This window comes from Arachis ipaensis, chromosome B09 (genome assembly GCF_000816755.2).
Source record: "Arachis ipaensis cultivar K30076 chromosome B09, Araip1.1, whole genome shotgun sequence".
Classification (NCBI taxonomy): Eukaryota; Viridiplantae; Streptophyta; class Magnoliopsida; order Fabales; family Fabaceae; genus Arachis; species Arachis ipaensis.
Window position 1 is genome coordinate 94,291,412 of NC_029793.2, and position 24,068 is coordinate 94,315,479.

Sequence of the window (24,068 nt, forward strand, 5' to 3'; positions counted from 1 at the left end):
CACAGGAAGGGGCATTTACATGCCAACATGGTGCAGGAATGAGAAATCCTTGACACCTCAGGATCTGTGGATCCCACAGGATCCCCACCTACCTCATCTCTCTCTCTCTTCTTCACACCTTCCCATAACACCCTTCCCCAAATACCCTTCACCAATCACCTCAGTACCTCTTCCCCAAAAACCCCTCACCTATCAAAACCTACCCTCTTCTCCATAATCTCTTCACTAATCCACATCCATCCATCATAAAACCCCACCTACCTCACTATTCAAATTCAAACTATTTTTCCTCCCAAACCCACCCATACATGGCCGAACCCTACCCCTCTCTCCACTCCTATATAAACCCATTTTCACTCCTTCATTTTCACACACCATACACACTACTTACCCCACTTGGCCGAACCACTAAGCCCCCTCCATCTCCTCTATTTCTTCCTCTTCTACTCTTTTCTTTCTTCTTTTTCTCGAGGACGAGCAAACCTTCTAAGTTTGGTGTGGGAAAAGATAAAACTTTTTATTTTTCCATAACCATTTATGGCACCTAAGGCTGGAGAAACCTCTAGAAAGAGGAAAAGGAAGGCAAAAGCTTCCACCTCCGAGTCATGGGAGATGGAGAGATTTATCTCAAAGGTCCATCAAGACCACTTCTATGAAGTTGTGGCCAAGAAGAAGGTGATCTCTGAGGTCCCTTTCAAGCTCAAAAAGGGTGAATATCTGGAGATCCGACATGAGATTCAAAGAAGAGGTTGGGAAGTTCTTACCAACCCCATTCAATAAGTCAGAATCTTAATGGTTCAAGAGTTCCATGCCAATGCATGGATCACCAAGAACCATGATCAAAATGTGAACCCGGACCCAAAGAATTGGCTTACAATGGTCCGGGGGAAATGCTTAGATTTTAGTCCAAAAAATGTGAGGTTGGCATTCAACTTGCCCATGATGCAAGGAGATGCACGCCCCTACACTAGAAGGGTCAACTTTGATCAAAGGTTGGACCAAGTCCTCATAGACATTTGTGAAGAGGAAGCTCAATGGAAGAGAGATTCAAGAGGGAAGCCGGTTCAACTAAGAAGGCATGGCCTCAAGCCTGTGGCTAGGGGATGGTTTGAGTTCATCCAACGCTCAATCATTCCTACTAGCAACCGGTCTGAAGTTACTATAGACTGCGCTATCATGATCCATAGCATCATGATTGGAGAGGAAGTAGAATTTCATGAGGTTATATCCCTAGAACTCTACAAGGTGGCGGACAAGTCCTCTACTTTGGCAAGGTTAGCCTTCCCTCATCTCATTTGTCACCTCTGCAATTCAGCTAAAATTGACATAGAGGAAGACATCCTCAATGATGAGGACAAGCCCATCACTAAGAAAAGGATGGAGCAAACAAGAGAGCCCACTCATGGACAAGAGCATGAGGAAATTCCTCATCATGAAATCCCTGAGATGCCTCAAGGGATGCATTTTCCTCCACAAAACTATTGGGAGCAAATCAACACCTCCCTAGGAGAATTAAGTTCCAACATGGGACAACTAAGGGTGGAGCACCAAGAGCATTCCATCCTCCTCCATGAAATTAGAGAATACCAAAGAGTCATGAGGGAGGAGCAACAAAGGCAAGGAAGAGACATCGAGGAGCTCAAGAACTCCATAAGATCTTCAAGAGGAAGAACAAGCCTCCATCACTAAGGTGACCCGTTCTTTAATTTCTTTGTTCTTATTTTTCTGTTTTTTGAAAATTATGCATTATATTTTATCTATATTTGTGTCTTATTACAAGATCACTAGTGTCTAAGTGTCTATGCCTTAAAGCTATGAATGTCATATGAATCCATCACCTTTCTTAAATAAAAAGTGTTTTTAATTGCAAAAAGAAAAAGAAGTACAAGAATTTCAAATTCTAAAACAGATTAATTATTTTGATGTGGTGGCAATACTTTTTGTTTTTCTGAATGAATGCTTGAACAGTGCATATTTTTGAATTTGTTGTTTATGAATGTTAAAATTGTTGGCTCTTGAAAGAATGATGGAAAAGGAGAAATGTTATTGATAATCTGAAAAATCATAAAAATTTATTCTTGAAGCAAGAAAAAGCAGTGAAAAGCTTACAAAAAAAATATATGCGAAAAAAAAGGCAAAAAATAAAATAAAAAAAGAGAGAAAAAGCAAGCAGAAAAAGCCAATAGCCCTTTAAACCAAAAGGCAAGGATAAAATAAAAACGATCCAAGGCTTTGAGCATCAGTAGATAGGAGGGCCCACTGGAATAAAATCCTGGCCTAAGCGGCTAAACCAAGCTGTCCCTAACCATGTGCTTGTGGCGTGAAGGTGTCAAGTGAAAAGCTTGAGACTGAGCGGTTAAAGTCGTGGTCCAAAACAATAAGAGTGTGCTTAAGAGCTCTGGACACCTCTAATTGGAGACTCTAGCAAAGCTGAGTCACAATCTAAAAAGGTTCACCCAATTATGTGTCTGTAGCATTTATGTATCCGGTGGTAATACTGGAAAACAAAATGCTTAGGGTCACGACCGAGACTCATAAAGTAACTGTGTTCATGAATCAACATACTGAACTAGGAGAATCAATAACACTATCTAAATTCTGAGTTCCTATAGATGCCAATCATTCTAAACTTCAAAGGATAAAGTGAGATGCCAAAACTGTTCAGAAGCAAAAAGCTAATAGCCCCGCTCATCTAATTAAGACTGATCTTCATAGATGTTTTTGGAATTCATTGTATATTCTCTTCTTTTTATCCTATTTGATTTTTAGTTGCTTGGGGACAAGCAACAATTTAAATTTGGTGTTGTGATGAGCGGATAATTTATACGCTTTTTGGCATTGTTTTTAGGTAGTTTTTAGTATATTTTAGTTATTTTTTATTATATTTTTATTAGTTTTTAAATAAAAATCACATTGTTGGACTTTACTACGAGTTTGTGTGTTTTTCTGTGATTTCAGGTATTTTCTGGCTGAAATTGAGGGACTTGAGCAAAAATCAGATTCAGAGGCTGAAAAAGGACTGCAGATGCTGTTGGATTCTGACCTCCCTGCACTCGAAGTGGATTTTCTGGAGCTACAGAACCTCAATTGGCGCGCTCTTAATTGCGTTGGAAAGTAGACATCTTGGGCTTTCCAGCAATATATAATTGTCAATACTTTGCTCGAGATTTGATGGCCCAAACTGGCATTCCAAGTCAGCATAAAAATTCTGGCGTCAAAACGCCAGAACTGGCATAAAAGCTGGAGTTAAACGCCCAAACTGGCACAAAAGCTGGTGTTTAACTCCAAGAAAAGTCTCTACATGTGAAAGCTTCAATGCTCAGCCCAAGCACACACCAAGTGGGACCGGAAGAAGATTTCTGCATTAAATACATATTTTTGTAAACCCTAGGCTACCAGTTTTCTATAAATAGGACCTTTTGCTATTGTATTTTCATACTTTTGATCTTTTATTAGCCTTATGCTATCTTAGACGCTTTTTGTAACAACCCTGATTTTCGAGTACATGAGATCTTTTCTGAAAGTACGGATTTCTCCGGAAGATCAGTAAAGGGAACACCTTTATTATATCATCAAGCATCTCAATCCTCATTATCATTATGTCATCCTTAAGCTAGAACCTTTCACGAAGAACCTAGTTTTTGAACCGTATCGGTTGGCAGTTTTGATTCTGATTTTCGTAAATAGTCTCTAAAGCTTGATTTCTTCTGAACTAAAACTCAAATCAAAACTCCGATTTCACCAAAATGATCCTCTCTTCTTCCTCTACATAACCATGTAACTTAGGCTGAAAATAAGGTGAGATGGCTGTTCCTTTCACCTTTCAATTCGGTTTTCAAGGAAAACCATGCAAAACATGTGTTTTCTTGATGTTCTTCCTTAGGAATCATGCTTAACTTGACTTGAGGGCCAAGAAATGTGAATTTCCAGCAAGTCTAAGGTGAGATATCTCTTCCTAACATACTGAGTGAGATTTGGTCAGTTGAGAGTTTTTGGATTTAAAGTTGTTTTTGATGTGATTTAGGAGGAAAAAGTTCTAAAGGACCACCTGAAAGTCTAACTGAATTAGGAGCAGCAAAACCAGGTAGGGTGTCACGAAATTAATCTTGATTATTTTTGTTTGAGTTGTGTGAATTTTGTATTATTTGGCTGTGCTAAAAATTGGTTGCATATATGATTGATTCTTGGTGAAAATTTGGTGAAATTTTGATGAAATTTGACGAAATTTAAGCTTTAAAGTTCATGTTCTTAGGGCAGCTGGAAAAACGAAATCCTAAGCTTAAATTGAGGATCAATTTGTGTTGAAATTATGTAGAAAAGATGGGGTTTTAGTGGCTGCAATTTTATTTTGAATTATGGTAAAAATCGGTTCCTGAAAAGACTGAAAAACGGGTAAAAACAGAGAAAGAATCTGAAGAATTTATGAAGAACATGAAGAACACTTTGAGTGTGATGAAGAACAATGAAGAACACCTTTTTGATCCATAAAAGGGCATAATAAAATAATGCGGAAAAGGCAGTTTTCTGTAAAAGTTTTAGAAAGACAACTTTAAGCGCAGAATCTCATAATTACCTTCATAAAATACTTAGGGAGTGGTAATAACATGATAGTGAGGCAAAGATAAAGAAAAGATAAAAAGTTAAAGAAAATATAAAAACCAAAGAAAATTCTGTAAAGTTTTAATAACAGAAAAATAAACAGAGACTAGTGAACGAACTAGGGCAACTTAGTTAGTACTTGAGTTGCGACTAGGGTTAGGTATTATATGAAAAGTTAAACTGTTTCAGTATAGACTTAATGAACCTATACTTGGGACAGGCTAACTATTCATTCCGAAATTTACATAAGCCTTAAAAACAAACGTTAAACAGAGAAATCAGGGCAGAATAAAGTTACACAAAGAACAGAGTAACCAGAGTAAAGTAAAGAGATAAAGAAAAAAAAGAGTAATAGGGATATAGAGAAAAGAGTAGTGTGAGCAGAGGAAACAAATACAGAGAAAAGAGTAATCAGAGCAGAGTAAACAGACAAAGAGAAAAGAGTAGTAAAACCCACGGACGGATAATTGGTTAAACACGGGAAGTACCCACGAACTGAATGATCATTGATCTCGGGGAAACCTACAAACTGTTAACTATTTTATAGGCGGGAAAAACCCACGAACTGATAATCATTGATTACGGGAATAACCCACTCACTGTTGAGTATTGATCTTGGGTATAACCCACGAACTGAAGATTACTGTATTGTTGAGTATTGATCTCGGGTATAGCCCACGAACTGAGGATCGTGTTTGTTGTTGTATGTTGATCCCAGGGAAACCCACGAACTGAGGATCATTGTTTTGTTTGTGAATTGATTTTAGGGACGCCCACGAACTGAGGATCACTGTTTCCCCTTGTGCGTATATTATGGGGTCAAGCTTTGCGCCGACTTCCGGTAGTCACGAAGGAGTGATATTCTTACCACCGAAACGTATGCACTAAGGACACAAAGGGAAACCATATTTAAGACTGGTTCTTAGGTAATGTCGGGCTGTAGGGTGTAAACCGACACGTGAGCTCATGGCCTGCATAGGACAGACATGCATCATACTTGGTTGCGCATTTCCTCTGTTATGATTGTTGTTTGAATGTATGCTTTCTTTGTTTTCATTCTATTCTCTGTGTCTGTGTTTTGTTTTCTTGTATTCTTTTGTTTGTGTTTTGCTTTCTATTTTCTCTATTTATCTGTTTCTTCCGTCTACTGCTTCTCGGTATTCTGCTATTTATCTGCTAAATAACACGGAATTAATGAACTTAACTAATAACCGCAACCCTACTAAGAACTCCCCAGTTCTTACCCCTTCTCTCTCCCTTCCCCTTTCAGATGGAAGCATGAGTTTCCTTCCATAATTCGCTGACGATCGTACGCAAAAAAGGATTCCGCTCTAGGTAGTCCTCTGAGTCTAGAGTGAACTCTGTTTCTGTTTATATGTATATACTGTGAGACCAGCCAACGTCTGCACCCCGTTCGTATGTGCGCTTTAGCCTAAATCCTGTGTACGAGACTCCTATTGTGTGGCTACTTGATGAGGTACTAGAGACACGTTATATGGCAATGTCTGATCGTGCAAAGGAGTAGTAGATGATGTTCTACCTTTTGCTGATGTTTCACCTGACTTGATTTTTGAAGACTTAGAACGTACTTTCCCTCACTTTAGTAGTTTAGAGGGACTAGGTGAGTATAGAGTCTAGGCTAGCCTGGGTGCCAGCTTAGGGACTTCTTGAACAGGTCAGGGCCTAGGATGTTGTATGTATATATATGTATATAGTTATTATCTAGCTATACCTAGGGGTGTTCTAACACTAAGTCTATACTTAAATAAAAGTTGGATCACTGAATGTTGTTGACTGCTTGTGATGTATTTATGTGTGGTTGTTTATAACCTTTTTATCTGTTATCAGTTGTGAATTGATTATGAATGATTCCGTCTATTAATCCAAATGTTTTCAAAAAAAAATGCCCCGCAAATTAACTACGTTTTTAACAACGAATCAGGCTCATATGATAAATAATAGATAATAATTAGGAAGACAAATTGGTAGCGCTCAGTTTCTGGTATGATCTAGACATATTAAAAATTGGGTTGTTACACTTTTGGAAGGCTGGCCTCAGGCCATGCTTAGACCTTTTGTTCTTATGTATTTTCAACGGTGGAGTTTCTACACACCATAGATTAAGGTGTGGAGCTCTGCTGTTCCTTATAAATTAATGTAAAGTACTATTATTTTTCTATTCAATTCACACCTATTTCTTCTCCATGATATACTCTCGTACTTAATTCAGTTAAGTCAGAATGAAGGGGTGACCCGTGACAATCACCCAATCTTCATTACTCGCTTAGCCAAGGTCGCGTGCCTGACAACCACAAAGCGATCTACATGATGTTCAACGTAGTCATTGGACTACAGCTGGAGTATACTCTCTTGGGTTTCTAATCTAAAATTAGAACCTTTGTGGTATAGGCTAGAATTATTGGCGGCCATTCCTGAGATCCGGAAAGTCTAAACCTTGTCTATGGTATTCCGAGTAAGATCTGGGAAGGGATGACTGTGATGAGCTTCAAACTCGCGAGTGTTGGGCGTAGTGATAGATACAAAAGGATCAATGGATCCTATTCCAACATGATCGAGAACCGACAGATGATTAGTCGTGCGGTGACAGCACATTTGGACCATTTTCACTAAGAGGACGGGAAGTAGCCATTGACAACAGTGATGCCCAACATACAGCTTGCCATGGAAAGGAGTATGAATGATTGGATGAAGGCAATAGGAAAGCAGAAGTTCAGGAGGAACAAAGCATCTTCACACGCTTATATGAAATTCTCACCAATGAATTACATAAGTATCTCGATCTTATTTTATGTTTTATTCATCTTTTATTTATCAATTCTCCATAACCATTTGAATTCGCCTGACTGAGATTTACAAGATGACCATAGCTTGCTTCAAGCCGACAATCTTCGTGGGATCGACCCTTACTCACATAAGGTTTATTACTTGGATGACCCAGTACACTTGCTGGTTAGTTGTGCGGAGTTGTGACAAAGAGTTGAGATTACAATTGTGCATACTAAGTTGTTGGCGCCATTTATGATCACAATTTCGTGCACCAGTAACTACAAGGGGGTCCACCATATCCATTGTCTTGGTATGCACCTTGGAATGGCTCTTGCTCATAGTAAGTTGGAGGAGGTTGTTGCCAAGAGGGTTGATCAAATCCTTGTGGCTCCTCCCATCTCTGATTGTCCCAACCTTGATGCATGTTCTCATTATAGCTTCCATTCCTTACAGCATAATTTGAACCAAACTCATAGCCAAAGGGGTGAGAATTCATAGTAGCAAGTAAAAACAAAAACTAATAAGAATTAATGAAAATAAACTCCTAAAACTAGAAACAACTAACAAAGAAACGAAAAAGCAAAATTATTCACAATATTCACAATAACCAATAATAAGGCACACGTTTGCAATTCCCCGGCAATGGCGCCATTTTGATGAACAGATTTTTGCTAGTAAAGAATTCACAATAAATTCTCGTTGCTAGTATAGTTTCTAAACTAACAACAAATCCTTTCATACAAAAATTTGGTTGTCACTAAAACAAATCCAATAAAATTAAACCGAAGCATTTAAACATCGGGTCGTCTCTCAAGAAATTGCAGGGAAGTATGTTACTATTGGTTATGAAAAAGTATCTTTTTGGGTTTTTGAAAAGTTGAACAAGGAATGTAAATGATAAGAAAATAAACTAACAATTAAGAAAGCTCTTGGCAAGGTATGAGAATTAGAAGTCCTATCCTAGCTATCCTTATCAATTGTGACATCAATTGTCCATTGCTCCCACTTAATTAACCTCTAACTATGGAGGAAAGTCAAGTGGATGAATCAATTTGATTCCTCAAGTCCTAGTCAACTCCTAAGGAAAGAGTAGCTTTAGAGGGATCTAAATCAACTAGCAACCTCTCAATTATGAATCAACAAATGAGTTTGATAACTCAAGAGTCTCCAATTACTCTACCAAAGCCAAAAAGAGAAAAACCTACTCTAAAATCCAACCAAGCATTTTATCAAACACTTGGTAGGCACAACATAAAAACATAAAAAACTAGCAAGGAATATTAAATCCAAACAACCAATTGAAAGCATCAATGATAACAATTAAAGGAAGAAGCAATAAACATGAAATACCTCAAATTGCCTTAAATAGAAATTCAAATCTAACATGGAGTTCATAAACTAAATTGGGGAAATAAATAAATTAACAAGAGGAATAAGTAAACCAAGGTACTAGAATAATTAAAGTAGAAGAAACCTAAATTGAAGCAAGGTAGAATTCTGAAATTAAGAAAAGCTAAACCTAAAATCCTAAAACCAAGAGAGAGGAGAGAGCCTCTCTCCCTAGAAAACTACATCTAAAACCTAAAATTATGTGAATGAATATTGTGTGTATGAATTCCTCCTTGATTCCCCCAATCTGCAGCCTCTAATCTGTGTTTTCTGGGCCAAAAACTGGGTCCAAAACCAGCCCAAAATCGCCCCAAGCGTCTTCTGCATTTTCTGCACGTGGCGCATGTCACACGTACGCGTCGAAGGTCATCTTCACGTGTCACGCGTACGTGTCAGGTATGTGCACGTGTCACTGTGCAATCTTGCTTGTCACGCGTACACGTCAGTCACGCGTACGCGTCGCTGTAAAAATCTCCAAATCACGCGCACACGTCAGGTACGCACGCGCGTCGTTCCTTGTTGGTCAGCTCCTTAGTTTCTTGTGTTCCTTCCATTTTTGCAACCTTCCTTTCCATCCTTTAAGCCATTCCTGCCCTATAAAGCCTGAAAATACTTAACACACAGATCACGGCATCGAATGGTAATCAGGGTAATAAAATTGACAGTTTAATGGCCAAAGAAGCATGTTTTCAATCATAGCACAATATTAGGAAGGAAAATGTAAAACATACGAATTATATGAATAAGTGTGAGTTTAGTGGATAAAATCCACTCAATTAAGTACAAAATATACCACGAAATAGTGGTGCATCAAAGACTAACTATGGGAGCTCATATCTTGGGAAGAACTACCCCAAGCTTGGTGAAAATGGTTGGAAATTCTGACAACCATTTGAGAAGCAAGCGTTCTTGGAGGTTCAAGGATGAATACAAGCATAAGCCACCATGACAAGGAGCTTTCCAAATGTCCAACTTAAGGACTTAAACCGAAACTGCTTGGTGGGAGACACCCCACCATGGTAAACTCTTTCCATTCTCTTGTAGATATCATGAATGAATGAATTGAGTTCTATTGTAAGTAGTTTCTTTACTCCTTTGCATAATTTGTTTTGCTTGCTAGGTTGTTTATACATTTTATGCCTTGAATAAGGATGATTCTTTGAATTTGAGTTTTTGCTTGGATTGCAAGTTTCCTCAAATTGTTTGAAAAATCCTCAAAAATCCAAAAAAGGGGTAGGGACACGTGCGCACGCTGTACGTGCACGCGGCGATAAGTGAATACAGCCCCTCATACATGGAACCAGAGAGTTTCGCTAGTTGGGTGCAAACATTGAGCTTCTCGCGCAAGCTGTGACCCACGCGGACGCGTACATCACGCGTACGCGTCAGCGCGCACTCTCTCCATCCACGCTTAAGCGTACATGACACTTGCATGTCCATTCCTTTTCATGCACCCACGCGGACGCACACAAGACGTGTATGCGTGGATTAAAAAACATAACCCAAGGGACGCGAGAAACCCTTGCCATTCGCGTCCCTCATTTCTTCTTTCTTCCAACATTCCCCTTCCACTCTTCCTCCATAGTCACTTCCTGCAACTACCCATAGCCACTGATGCACCACTATTTCGTGGTATATTTTGTACTTAATTGAGTAGATTTTATCCACTAAACTCACGCTTATCCACACAATTCGCATGTTTTATATTTTCCTTCCTGATTCTGTGCTATGATTGAAAACATGCTTCTTTGGTCTTAAATTACTAATTTTAATCCTCTCTTATTACCATCTGATGCCTTGATATGTGTGTTAAGTGTTTTCAGGCTTTATAGGGCAGGAATGGCCTAGAGGATGGAAAGGAAGCTTGCAAAAATGAAAGGAACACAAGAAACTAAGGAGCTGACCAGCGAGGATCGACGCGCATGCGTGACTAATGCATATGCGTAACCAGGATTTTTGTCAATCGACGTGTACGCGTGACTGACGCGTACATGTTACATGTGCCACGTGCAGAAAACGTAGAAAACGCTGGGGGCAATTTTGGGCTGAGTTTGGACCCAGTTTTTGGCCCAGAAAACACCGATTAGAGGCTACAAAGTGGAAGAATCATTCAATCATTCATTCACACAAAATTCATACACACAATTTTAGGTTTTAGATGTAGTTCCTAGAGAGAGAGAGGCTCTCTCCTCTCTCTAGGTTTTAGGATTTCTCTTAGTTTTAGGTTTATTTCTTCTCAATTCCAGGTTCAATGTTCCTTTAATTTAGTTTCTCTTCTACTTTTAATTGTCTTAGCATTCTAGTTTATTTATCTTTCCAATTGAATTTATGAACTCTTCATGTTATATTTAATTTCTTATTAATGCAAGTTGAGGTATTTCATATTTATTGCTTCTTCTATTATTTGTTATCATTGATTTTACAATTATTGGTTTTGGTATTTACATTCTCTTATTGCTTTCCTATGCCTTTATGTTGTGCCTTCCAAGTGTTTGATAAAATGTTTGGGAGGGTTTTAAATTAGCTTTTTATGTCCTTTTGGTTTTGGTTGAGTAATTAGAGACTTTTGAATTATCAAACTCCTTTGTTGATTGATAATTGGGAAGTTGCTAGTTGATTTGGATCCCTCTAAAGCTAGTCTTTCGTTAGGAGTTGACTAAGACTTGAGGAATCAAATTGATTCATCCACTTGACTTTCCTTCTTAGTTAGAGGTTAACTAAGTGGGAGCAATGGACAATTCTAATCACAATTGATAAGGATAACTAGGATAGGACTTCTAGTTCTCATACCTTACCAAGAGCCTTTCTTAATTATTAGTTTACTTTCTTGCAATTTACGTTCCTTGTTCCTTATTTCAAAAAACCAAAAAGATACTTTTCCATAACCAATAATAACTACACCTCCCTGCAATTCCTTGAGAGACGACCCGAGGTTTAAATACTTCAGTTTAATTTTATTGTGTTTGTTTTAGTGACAACCAAAATTTTTGTATGAAAGGATTCTTTTTTGGTTTAGAAACTATACTAGCAATGGGAATTTATTGTGAATTCTTTACTAGCAAAAATCCATTCGTCAAAATGACGCCGTTGCCGGAAAATTACAAGCGTGTGCCTTATTATTGGTTATTGTAAATATTTTCTTTTTCGTTTCTTTGTTAGTGTTTCTAGTTTTAGGAGTTTATTTTCATTAATTTTTAATTGTTTTTTTTTTACTTGCTACTATGAATTCTCACCCCTTTCGCTATGAGTTTGGTTCAAATTATGTTGTAGAGAATGGAAGCTATAATGAGAACATGCATCGAGGTTGGAACAATCAAAGATGGGAGGAGCCACAAAGATTTGATCAACCATTTCGGCAACAACCTCCTCCAATGTGCCATGGGCAACGACCATTCTACGATACATCCCAAGACAATAGTTATGGTGGACCTTTTCGTGACAACCAACCTCCACTAAATTACTATGGTAAAGAGCCATTCCAGGGTGCGTACCAATACGATGGATATGGTGGACCCCCTTGTAGCTACCAACAAGCCCCACCATATGCTTATGAACCACCTCCTCAACATAACTCTGAACCACCATACTCACAAGCCCCTTTCCACCATTCACCTCCATATGACACTAACCCATATCTATCATACCAACCACCATACGAACCATATGAGCCATACCCAGAACCAACACCTCAACATTCACCATCTCCATACCCTTACCAAGAAGAACCACCTTCCTATTATGAACCATTTCTCCAAAATAATGAATCCTCCTATCCACCCTAACCTCCACTGGATGACAACACCGTTAATGTTATTCGCCAAAGGCAAATAGAGCTTCAAACCACAATTACCTCTTCTTTCACTAGTCTAACCTCTACTATCTAAGCTTTTATATCCCATGTGGATGCATCAATCCAAGAGCAACATGATCTCAATTATGCTATTGACACGGAACAAGAGAGAAGGGATCGTCTTAGGGACTTAATGGATCGGGTTCACACACCCATACTTCAACAGAAGCATGAGAAGGCCCAAAATGTAGAAGTAGAGACCCTTGAAGATGAAGGAGTAGCTGAAGAATTGGTGAGGGAAGACATCAAGGAGGAGTTCGATTTTGTATTAGAGGATGTGGTCGAAGACTTAGGAGATGCGGAACCTCAATGGAAAAGTCAAGTCATAGAGCCTCCTTCCAAGACGTTTGAAATTGATGTTGAGGAGGGTGTACAACCTCCAAGGCATATCATGGTTGAAGACATTGAAGGGGATGATCAAGAGATGGATTCAATCATTGATGAATTCTTATCTACAATTGAATCCTCTCCCATTGGACTTGACATGGAGATTAAAGCAGAAAAGGCACAACTTCCCATGCCCTTGGTAAGCAATGAAGAAGAGATTGAATTGGTAGAAAGCTACCAAGAGGAAGAGGTTGAAATTGAAGAAGTTTGCAAAGAGGTGGAAGCTGTCAAGGAAGAGCACAAGGGAATGGAGCTTGAAATCACCTTGCCAAGGATGTTGGTGACATCTCCCCCAAAGCCATTACCATCCAATACAACATTCAAGTGGGTAAAATTCATATCCCTTAGCTTTCTCATTCCACTTGAATTTGGTTTGCTTGAGACGAATGGACAAGTCAGAGCTCTTTGTGGTTTTAAGAGTAAAAGGGAGATGGTTTGTGGTTGGCATCACAATCCTAGGTTCGTTATGGTTGGATGTTCAAGATCTAAGTGCAATGGTTGGTATAAGTCTCAATTGAATGGATCTAGGCGGTTGTTTAGATGTCTCAGTAAGAAATCCAATTGCTCACCACCCAAGTGGAATCATGATGATCAACTTGAAGATGGGTGTAGAAACAAGATTTGGGATCCCAGCATACAAGAGGATCAATTTTGGGAGCTCAAAGCTTGTTAAGAACTCCATCAAAGCTTGGGGAATTTACTTGAAGATGTTAGAGCTTATTGGAAGTCCAAGGATTGGTGGAAGTTTCAAGACGAGTTCAAGCACAAAACACCATGATAAGGAGCTCACCAAATGTCCAATTTAAGGACTTTAACTAAAAGTGCTAGGTGGGAGACAACCCACCATAGTATGATCTTTCATTTTTATCCTTAGTTTTATTTTATTCTAATTTTACTAGTATCCATTCATAATGTCTGTATTAGCATCTGCATTCTATATTTTGCATTCTGCATTTCATTTAAAAAAAAGGGCAACCCATGCGTGCGCGTAGGCCACACGGGGCCGTCGATTCCAAATTTTCCTATCCCATCCAACAAACAGAAAGTTGTGATGGAATCGTGCGGCCGGTGTGCTCTGCGCACAATTTGACCCACGCGTACGCATCTAGGATGCGTGCGCGTTGTAACGTCCCGTCCAGCAAAATACCTTGCTTAAGTTAGGGTATTTCTACTAGAAAGAACATTACGTAACCTTTTCTAGTATTAACTACTTAATTATCAAGCCTTTGTATCGAGTTCGCGTTTCAGTTTTAAGAAAATGCCAGAAAATTTTTGTTTTTTTTTTATTCATTGAAGTCATAATTCAAACATTCACAAATAATAATAATCACATAAATATTATTGATAACAATTCTTATACAAAAGAGACCAAATAAAACTTAAATACAATATACTAAACCTATCCCTCTATGTAAAATAAAATCTCAAAGGACAAGAGCGAGGGAACTCTATGAAAGCAATTAAAACCATAAAGAAAGCCTACTGATCGCTCGCAGCTTCAAATTGCGTCTTCAAACCTGTCGCTGAAAGGGTGGAAAATTTGGGGGTGAGAACCAAACCACATGTTCTCAGTAGAGGTCGAGAATGCCGTGAAAGTAAAGAATAAAACGCAAATAGTTAATTTCACTCAAAAGTATTTAAAAGAAAACCGTTTTTACTGGCCATGAGCTCACGCATCGGTTATGTTGCCAGACCCGACTCGGATAAGCGGGATTAGACCACCATCCTTATCCGTAGGTTCCATAGACAAGCGGGAATTAAACCACCATCCTTGCCCGGAACACGCAAGCAGGATTAAACCACCGTCCTTGCCTCCACAGTAAGCGGGATTAAACCACCATCCTTACTGGGTACATAAACTAATATGCAAGCGGGATCACACCACCGTCCTTGCTAAACAATTTATCAATACGTGAGCGGGATAAAACCACCGTCCTCACTACAGGCGGGACAAAACCACCATCCCTGCATAATGGTTTACGCACTGAGCAAGCGGGACTAAACCCACGCCCCTACCAACAATCTCATAAACCAAATATTCTTTTCTCAAAAGAACCATTGAAGTTATTATCATTAAATAAGCCTTAAATATTTATTTTGATCAAGTCCTTATATTTTTTATAAAAATTTGGACATAATCTCCTTTAAAAATAGGACTTATCCACCCTTACGGGTTCCTTCTTTCTCAACAGTTCATTAGCCTCTTTCAACATTTGCCACAGCAATATATTCTCAAAAACATTTGATAATAGAAAATCTATTTCTTAAATTCCATATCCAAAATAATTACCAACACAACTTGGCAGCCTGATTTCCATTTTGTTTTTAAAATATCAAATGAATTCAGAATTACGCAAACTTTAAATCCATGCGACCGTCTCGGATTAAACCTTCTATTAAATCAAAAATCATAATTTTTCGTTGTCTCTAGCTTCGGGAATATAAGCAAAACCGTGACTGTTCTGCAGTATTTTAAATCCAAAAGACAGCAGCACCATACAACATTTGAAATTTCATATAAAATCCAAATTAAATCCAACTACCTTCAAAATTAATGTGGTTAAACATAACTCATCCAAATTTCTTTCTAAGTTGGTTCCAGGGTCATACCATTTTTAATGAAGGAGTTACCTAGCTTGGAAGTTAGGTAATTTTCTGCAGAATTCTGTTTTACAAATCATTGAACACAACCTCTTCCAAGTCCCATAACTCACTTATTAAAACATAGAAAATCCTGAAATTTAAATCACATATACTAAACATACTTAATTTTCACCTCCAATTGGTTGCATCTCAATATCATCCTTCAAAAATTCATATATTTAAAACTACAAGTCTAATTGTTCTGAAATTTTACGGCATTAAAATAATAGGAATAAAGTTTTATTTAAAATTGGTTCCATTTCAAAATTCAAACTACAGAATTTCCAATAGAGGAATCAAGTTGCTGCTGCATTAAACGTTCTGCAGAAAAACCAGTTTTGACATCCATGATTCAAAAATTCACCATAAATCATAAACTTAGTGAAAAAGTCTCAAATTCAGCAGTCCAGTTCCCTATATCCCCAAGCTCAATCCGGACATGGTCCAACGCAATTCCGATAATCACAGAAATGGTTATAGTTTTTCAAAGTTTTCGGCTTCCTTTAAAAATAATGCAGAAAATCAAGTTTTACATTTTAACTTTGAAAAATCATAACTAGTTCTATAACTAATTCAAACTTCTCAAAATTGAGTCCCAACAACAACTTTTATTATACTTTACTCAGCCTTTGCTCTTATATCATTTCGATTATCGTTGAATAACTAATTCACTTCCAAAGTCACCTTTTTATTTCAAAAATCAGTTTTTCAGCAATCTATTTAGTATTCAAAATCTAACCCTTCAAAACCCCTCAAAAACAATTCCAAATCAACCACCAAACAAGTTCATTAACATTACAATATACCAAATAACAACTCAACAGCAACAAATCCAACATAACCATTAAAATTCAGAAATTCTCAACAATTAGTCATCAAGCAATTCCCAATCCACATAATCAATCAATATCACAAATCAACAATTCCAAATCACAATCTCAACCATTCCAATCACAATTTCAGCCACAATTCAATAATTACATAATCAATCAATTACTCACAGCTATTAAATCTATTTGCAGTTATTCAATAAACCTTGCAGGCATTCTTAAATTGAAATCGTTTTAAACCCCCTACCTCAATTAGCCGGAATCGTATTATCTAACGTAACAATTTCCTTTATCCCCAATTTGTGGCAGGTAGTCACTCCAATACAACTGGAACGGCAGCGGCATCACCCACAACTCTAGTAGCAGCAACAACAATTTTGGAAGGGAATTTAATAGAGGCTGAAGCAAATGCAAGGGTAAAAACAGAACAGATTATCAAAGAAGCAGTAATCAGAATATTGATTGTAGAACAAAACCTATCTTACCAAAAGAAATATAGGAATGGAGCAGCAACTCTGGTACTCGGGAAAAACAGAAACCAGAGAGCAGGGCATACGTCTTAGCAGCAGCAGCACCAATCCAATCGGTTAGAACAGCAGGGACACCAACGAAATAAGAATGACAAAACAAAAGAGAAGCAGAACAGAGTCGAGAATATCAGAGGAAAATACAGGATTGCAACAGAACAACTGGGGTTCAGAGGTAGTGGTTCTCATGGCTATGACTTAACTGACTCACCATGAACGACGACGGCGACCAGGAATTCCGGCGATAGCGGCGGCAGAGGAACGGTTCCACCCCTGTGCGTCTCCTTTCTCACACGTCTCGTCCTCCTCTGGCTCTCCCTCTCTCCAACGACGGTGACTACTCCACTCTCCTCCACGGCGGCGCCGAAGCTCAGGACCCAAAGCATATGAAATAACCAATTATAAAAATTACATAAGAATATTAATTAACTTAAACTTCAAATATGAATAAAACTAATTTAATTACTCTTAATTAATTAATTCATAAAATAAGATATCAAATTAGTAAAATAAATCGTAACTTTTTTAGGATAAAAGTTACTTAAATTAAATTGTACAATTCTTTATTATTTTCAATTACTAAAATTATACAAAATATTCCCTTATAATTAGATTACTTAAAAATATTAATTGATTCGAAATAAAACTATCTCCGAATCTATTTAATTATTTTTAACAAAATAAATTCTAAAATTATAAAGTTTAAACTTAATAAGATAAAATCACAATTTATTTATATTTATATTTTCAAAAATACGGGATGTTACATTCTATCCAACTTACAAAAATTTTCGCCCTCGAAAATTGATATAAGATGGAGAAAAGATTCATATTCACATCCCCTTTCGAATATTTTAAAGATACCAAGAAAATCATATCACATAAACATAAAAGAGAATATATTAGGTGGTGCAAAAGTTGATAAAAATAATTTGACGCAAACCATATTTCAAATCCAAAATCAAATAGGCACATATTCGTTCACAACTTTTAACAAAGCATGATCACTTCCTCTCGTCGTCTCAAAACTCCATAACTCCTTATAACTTCGTAGACTAACCAGATTCACTTTCCTCACACATAGATCGTGTTCCTAAGAACTAGCGCATATAAGAAATACGAAACATGAGAAGAGAAAAACAAACGGCACGAAAGGTTTATACGAGAAATTGGAAGAATACTCAAGTTCACAGTTGGACAAAGATGGTATTTCGCAAGGATTTAAAGGAATACGTGAGATTATCAAACAACAAGGATATATATAAATAATGAAATATACCGGAAGGAGAATTAAATTGAAAGCTTAAGAAAGGATTTTGAATTAAAGAGTTTTGATATGAACAGTAATGGAAAATATAGTACAGCAATTTAGAACAATTTCAACTTGAAACAAAAGAAATTAGTTTATCTTTTTCAAAGGAAAATATTTAAACCCAACATTTTTCAAAGGTACTAAACTTAGTATAAATAATACGTTATACCGATTTTAATTTCAGATCAAGCAAATCATGCATGGTTTGTAAATTAAAGCTTGTTTGGTGTTAAGGGCAAAATATTTTCTTTAAAAATCTTGGAGGATACTTAAATACATAATTAGGTAAGAATAGCTATAAAAGTATAATAAAGTTGGCTGAAAATCAGCTTCTATTTAAAGAATAAATTTTGAAATAAGATTTTCTATAAATCAATAAAAGATAAGTGGTGCATCACAAATAAACAAAATTAAACTATATAAAGAAGTTTCAAAGTTTATGTAAGAAAGTCTAGGCTGAATTAAAAACAATCCCATCAAAATTTAAGCAAGGGTTGTGGATACAGTCAAGTAAGAAAAGATGTAAATTGAAATTTTTCTCAAAGAGAATCTGAAACAAATACTCAAGAAGGAAATTACAAGAAATGATATGTTGCACCGAAATAAATCCAAGTTCAAAGCAAAGAGCATAGAGTTGGTAAGGTATAGGATAAATGGTTCAAAAGATTCAAACAACAACTAGATACAGAGTCAAGCAAGGATATGCACGAATGATAATACAAGATTAGCAAGAAAGAGATCAGAAACTAGAAATTCCAATACAATTAATAGAGAAAGAGATAACACTAAGCACGAATAAAGAGCATACGTCGAAACGGAACTAATCTCTAGAATTTAGTTTCTAACGTCCCCAAAACCTCGTGATTCGCATTAACCTTATCACTTCTATTTCGTCTATGATAACCCATTAGTATTTCCATATACATAAATCATTAGTATTAAGTTGGCCAAACTTGATACCATGAGATATGCAACGGTAAACTAATAGCATTAATCATCAGACAGTCATGCATATAAAACACAAACTCTTGTCATCAGAACAAGCTATAAAGCATGACAGACACTCAGAGTATGCAATGAAGCATAGTAAGTCCACTCCCAAGGCTCTACAGGAAGGACTGCTCTGATACCATATTGTAACGTCCCATCCAGCAAAATACCTTGCTTAAGTCAAGGTATTTCTACTAGAAAGAACATTACGTAACCTTTTCTAGTATTAACTACTTAATTATCAAGCCTTTGTATCGAGTTCGCATTTCAGTTTTAAGAAAATGCCAGAAAATTTTTGTTTTTTTTTTTATTCATTAAAGTCATAATTCAAACATTCACAAATAATAATAATCACATAAATATTATTGATAATAATTCTTATACAAAAGAGACTAAATAAAACTCAAATACAATATAATAAACCTACCCCTCTATGTAAAATAAAATCTCAAAGGACAAGAGCGAGGGAACTCTATGAAAGCAATTAAAACCATAAAGAAAGCGTACTGATCGCTCGCAGCTTCAAATTGCGTCTTCAAACCTGTCGCTGAAAGGGTGAAAAATTTGGGGGTGAGAACCAAACCACATGTTCTCAGTAGAGGTCGAGAATGCCGTAAAAGTAAAGAACAAAACGCAAATAGTTAATTTCACTCAAAAGTATTTAAAAGAAAACTGTTTTCATTTGCAGTGATCTTTACTCGCCGTGTCAACCTTTTATTTTGAAAACCAACCGCATAACATTCAAAAATCCAAAATTTTATAAAGCATCAATTAATTATCCAAAATTCTAAACCCATATTTTCCTTTATAAAAATCTTAAAAGTTTTCCTAGACCGTATGAATGACTAATCTGTTCCAAGCATAGGTTCATTAAGTCTATGCTGAACCAGCTCAATCTTTCATACTTACTAAACCTCAAACACAATCCAATCATGGCCTCAGGCCCAAGCAATTCAACCAGCACCCAATTCACCACAATCCAGCCAATCAGTTACAAACACAAGTAATGAGGTTCAAACACAATCAAGAGCAATTATATCAAGTATAGCAATTAGCAGTTAACAGAATTATTCACTTAGGCAAACCAATTACAATATACACACCCAAACAATGTCACATAGATGCATATGATGCATGCCTGTCCTACTGGCCATGAGCTAACGCGTCGGTTATGTTGCCAGACCCGACTCGGATAAGCGGGATTAGACCACCATCCTTATCCGTAGGTTCCATAGACAAGTGGGAATTAAACCACCATCCTTGCCCGGAACACGCAAGCGGGATTAAACCACCGTCCTTGCCTCCACAGTAAGCGGGATTAAACCACCATCCTTACTGGGTACATAAACTAATAAGCAAGCGGGATCACACCACCGTCCTTGCTAAACAATTTATCAATACGTGAGCGGGATAAAACCACCGTCCTTACTGCAGGCGGAACAAAACCACCATCCCTGCATAATGGTTTACGCACTGAGCAAGCGGGACTAGACCCACGCCCCTACCAACAATCTCATAAACCAAATATTCTTTTCTCAAAAGAACCATTGAAGTTATTATCATTAAATAAGCCTTAAATATTTATTTTGATCAAGTCCTTATATTTTTTATAAAAATTTGGACATAATCTCCTTTAAAAATAGGACTTATCCACCCTTACGGGTTCCTTCTTTCTCAACAGTTCATCAGCCTCTTTCAACATTTGCCACAGCAATATATTCTCAAAAACATTTGATAATAGAAAATCTATTTCTTAAATTCCATATCCAAAATAATTACCAACACAACTTGGCAGCCTGATTTCCATTTTGTTTTTAAAATATCAAATGAATTCGGAATTATGCAAACTTTAAATCCATGCGACCGTCTCGGATTAAACCTTCTATTAAATCAAAAATCATAATTTTTCGTTGTCTCTAGCTTCGGGAATATAAGCAAAACCGTGACTGTTCTGCAGTATTTTAAATCCAAAAGACAGCAGCACCATACAACATTTGAAATTTCATATAAAATCCAAATTAAATCCAACTACCTTAAAAATGAATGTAGTTAAACATAACTCATCCAAATTTCTTTCTAAATTGGTTCCAGGGTCATACCATTTTTAATGAAGGAGTTACGTAGCTTGGAAGTAAGGTAATTTTCTGCAGAATTCTGTTTTACAAATCATTGAACACAACCTCTTCCAAGTCCCATAACTCACTTATTAAAACATAGAAAATCCTGAAATTTAAATCACATATACTAAACATACTTAATTTTCACCTCCAATTGGTTGCATCTCAATATCTATCCAGGATCAAAAGTTATAAACTCCCAAAGTTACTAATTTAAGGAAACAGAATCTGGCTTTTTCAGCATAATGCATCATCCTTCAAAAATTCATATCTTTAAAACTACAAGTCCAATTGTTCTGAAATTTTATGGCATTAAAATAATAGGAATAAAGTTTTATTTAAAATTAGTTCCATTTCAAAATTCAAACTACAGAATTTCCAATAGAGGAATCAAGTTGCTGCTGCAGAAAAACCAGTTTTGACATCTATGATTCAAAAATTCACCATAAATCATAAACTTAGTGAAAAAGTCTCAAATTCAGCAGTCCAGTTCCCTATATCCCCAAGCTCAATCCGGACTTGGTCCCACGCAATTCCGATAATCACAGAAATAGTTATAGTTTTTCAAAGTTTTCGGCTTCCTTTAAAAATAAGCAGAAAATCAAGTTTTACATTTTAACTTTGAAAAATCATAACTAGTTCTATAATTAATTCAAACTTCTCAAAATTGAGTCCCAACAACAACTTTTATTATACTTTACTCAGCCTTTGCTCTTATATCATTTCGATTATCGTTGAATAACTAATTCACTTCCAAAGTCACCTTTTTATTTCAAAAATCAGTTTTTCAGCAATCTATTTAGTATTCAAAATCCAACCCTTCAAAACCAATTCCAAATCAACCACCAACCAAGTTCATTAACATTACAATATACCAAATAACAACTCAACGGCAACAAATCCAACATAACCCATTAAAATTCAGAAATTCTCAACAATTAGTCATCAAGCAATTCCCAATCCACATAATCAATCAATATCACAAATCAACAATTCCAAATCACAATCTCAACCATTCCAATCACAATTTCAGCTACAATTCAATAATTACATAATCAATCAATTACTCACAGCTATTAAATCTATTTGCAGTTATTCAATAAACCTTGCAGGCATTCTTAAATTGAAATCGTTTTAAACCCCCTACCTCAATTAGCCGGAATAGTATTATCTAACGTAACAATTTCCTTTATCCCCAATTTGTGGCAGGTAGTCACTCCAATACAACTGGAACGGCAGCGGCATCACCCACAACTCTAGTAGCAGCAACAACAATTTTGGAAGGGAATTTAATAGAGGCTGAAGCAAATGCAAGGGTAAAACAGAACAGATTATCAAAGGAGCAGTAATCAGAATATTGATTGTAGAACAAAACCTATCTTACCAAAAGAAATACAGGAATGGAGCAGCAGCTCTGGTACTCGGGAAAAACAGAAACTAGAGAGCAGGGCATACGTCTTAGCAGCAGCAGCACCAATCCAATCGGTTAGAACAGCAGGGACACCAACGAAATAAGAATGACAAAACAAAAGAAAAGCAGAACAGAGTCGAGAATATCAGAGGAAAATACAGGATTGCAACAGAACAACTGGGGTTCAGAGGTAGTGGTTCTCATGGCTATGACTTAACTGACTCACCATGAACGACGACGGCGACCAGGAATTCCGGCGATAGCGGCGGCAGAGGAACGGTTCCTCCCCTGTGCGTCTCCTTTCTCACACGTCTCGTCCTCCTCTGGCTCTCCCTCTCTCCAACGACGGTGACTACTCCACTCTCCTCCACGGCGGCGCCGAAGCTCAGGAAGGCAACACGAGCTCAGGCTTCATAGACGGAACGGCGGTGATGGCAGCTCTTCCCTCTGACCTCCATTGCATCTCTCTCTCGACGCCTCTCCCTCATCCCTGTTCAACCGGCACCAGGGCGGACTCCACGGAACGGTGGCGACAAGCGGGCAAGGTGCAGTGGCGGCGATTCCAGGCTCAGCTCGACGGCGACGGCGACGGCAGCGAGGCCCAGCCAGCGCTGTCTCCCTTCGCTTTCCTCTCTTTCTCAGATCTTTCTCTCTGTTTCCCCATTTCTTCAGTGTGTATGCGTTTGTAGGTTGAAAGAGGGTGAGGCTGCGGCGATTAGGTTTAGGAATCGGGGAAATTAGGGTTCTGAGTTAATTTTAGGAATTAGGGTTAGAAATTAGGATTTTATAAAGTAATATGGATAGATATGAATAGATATTTTGATAAAATTGAACGGTACAGTAATTTTAGAATCAAATATACTATATTAAAAATATTTAGATTAATTAACTTAACTCCAAATATTAATAAAACTAATTTAATTATTCTCAATTGTTCAGTTTATAAAATAAAGAGTTCAAATTAATAATAAGTCATAACTTATTCATAATAAAAATTACTTAAATTAAATTATACAATTCTTTCTTAATTTTCAATTACTAAAATTCTACAAAATATTCCATTATAATAAAGTTACTGAAGAATATTAATTGGTTCAAAATAAAATTATCTCCGAATCTATTTAATTATTTTTAACAAAATAATTTCTAAAATTATAAAGTTTAAACTTAATAAGATAAAATCACAATTTATTTATATTTAGATTTTCAAAAATACGGGATGTTAC

At 36.9% G+C, this 24,068-nt stretch overlaps 2 long non-coding RNA genes across 3 annotated transcripts; both read right to left on the minus strand.

The window, feature by feature from the left end:
- LOC107619183 lies at positions 14,461-17,362 on the minus strand. 2 transcript variants are annotated; one of them, XR_002353700.1, is made up of 4 exons: positions 17,224-17,362; positions 16,971-17,043; positions 16,733-16,841; positions 14,461-14,535 (listed from the first exon to the last, which is right to left on the minus strand). It is a non-coding gene; the product is annotated as an uncharacterized LOC107619183 (long non-coding RNA). The 2 variants fall into 2 exon arrangements; XR_002353701.1 differs by having other exon boundaries at positions 14,479-14,535; positions 16,733-16,884.
- On the minus strand, positions 19,807-23,404 carry LOC110266376. Its single transcript, XR_002353699.1, has 3 exons — positions 23,069-23,404; positions 22,579-22,888; positions 19,807-19,861 (listed from the first exon to the last, which is right to left on the minus strand). It is a non-coding gene; the product is annotated as an uncharacterized LOC110266376 (long non-coding RNA).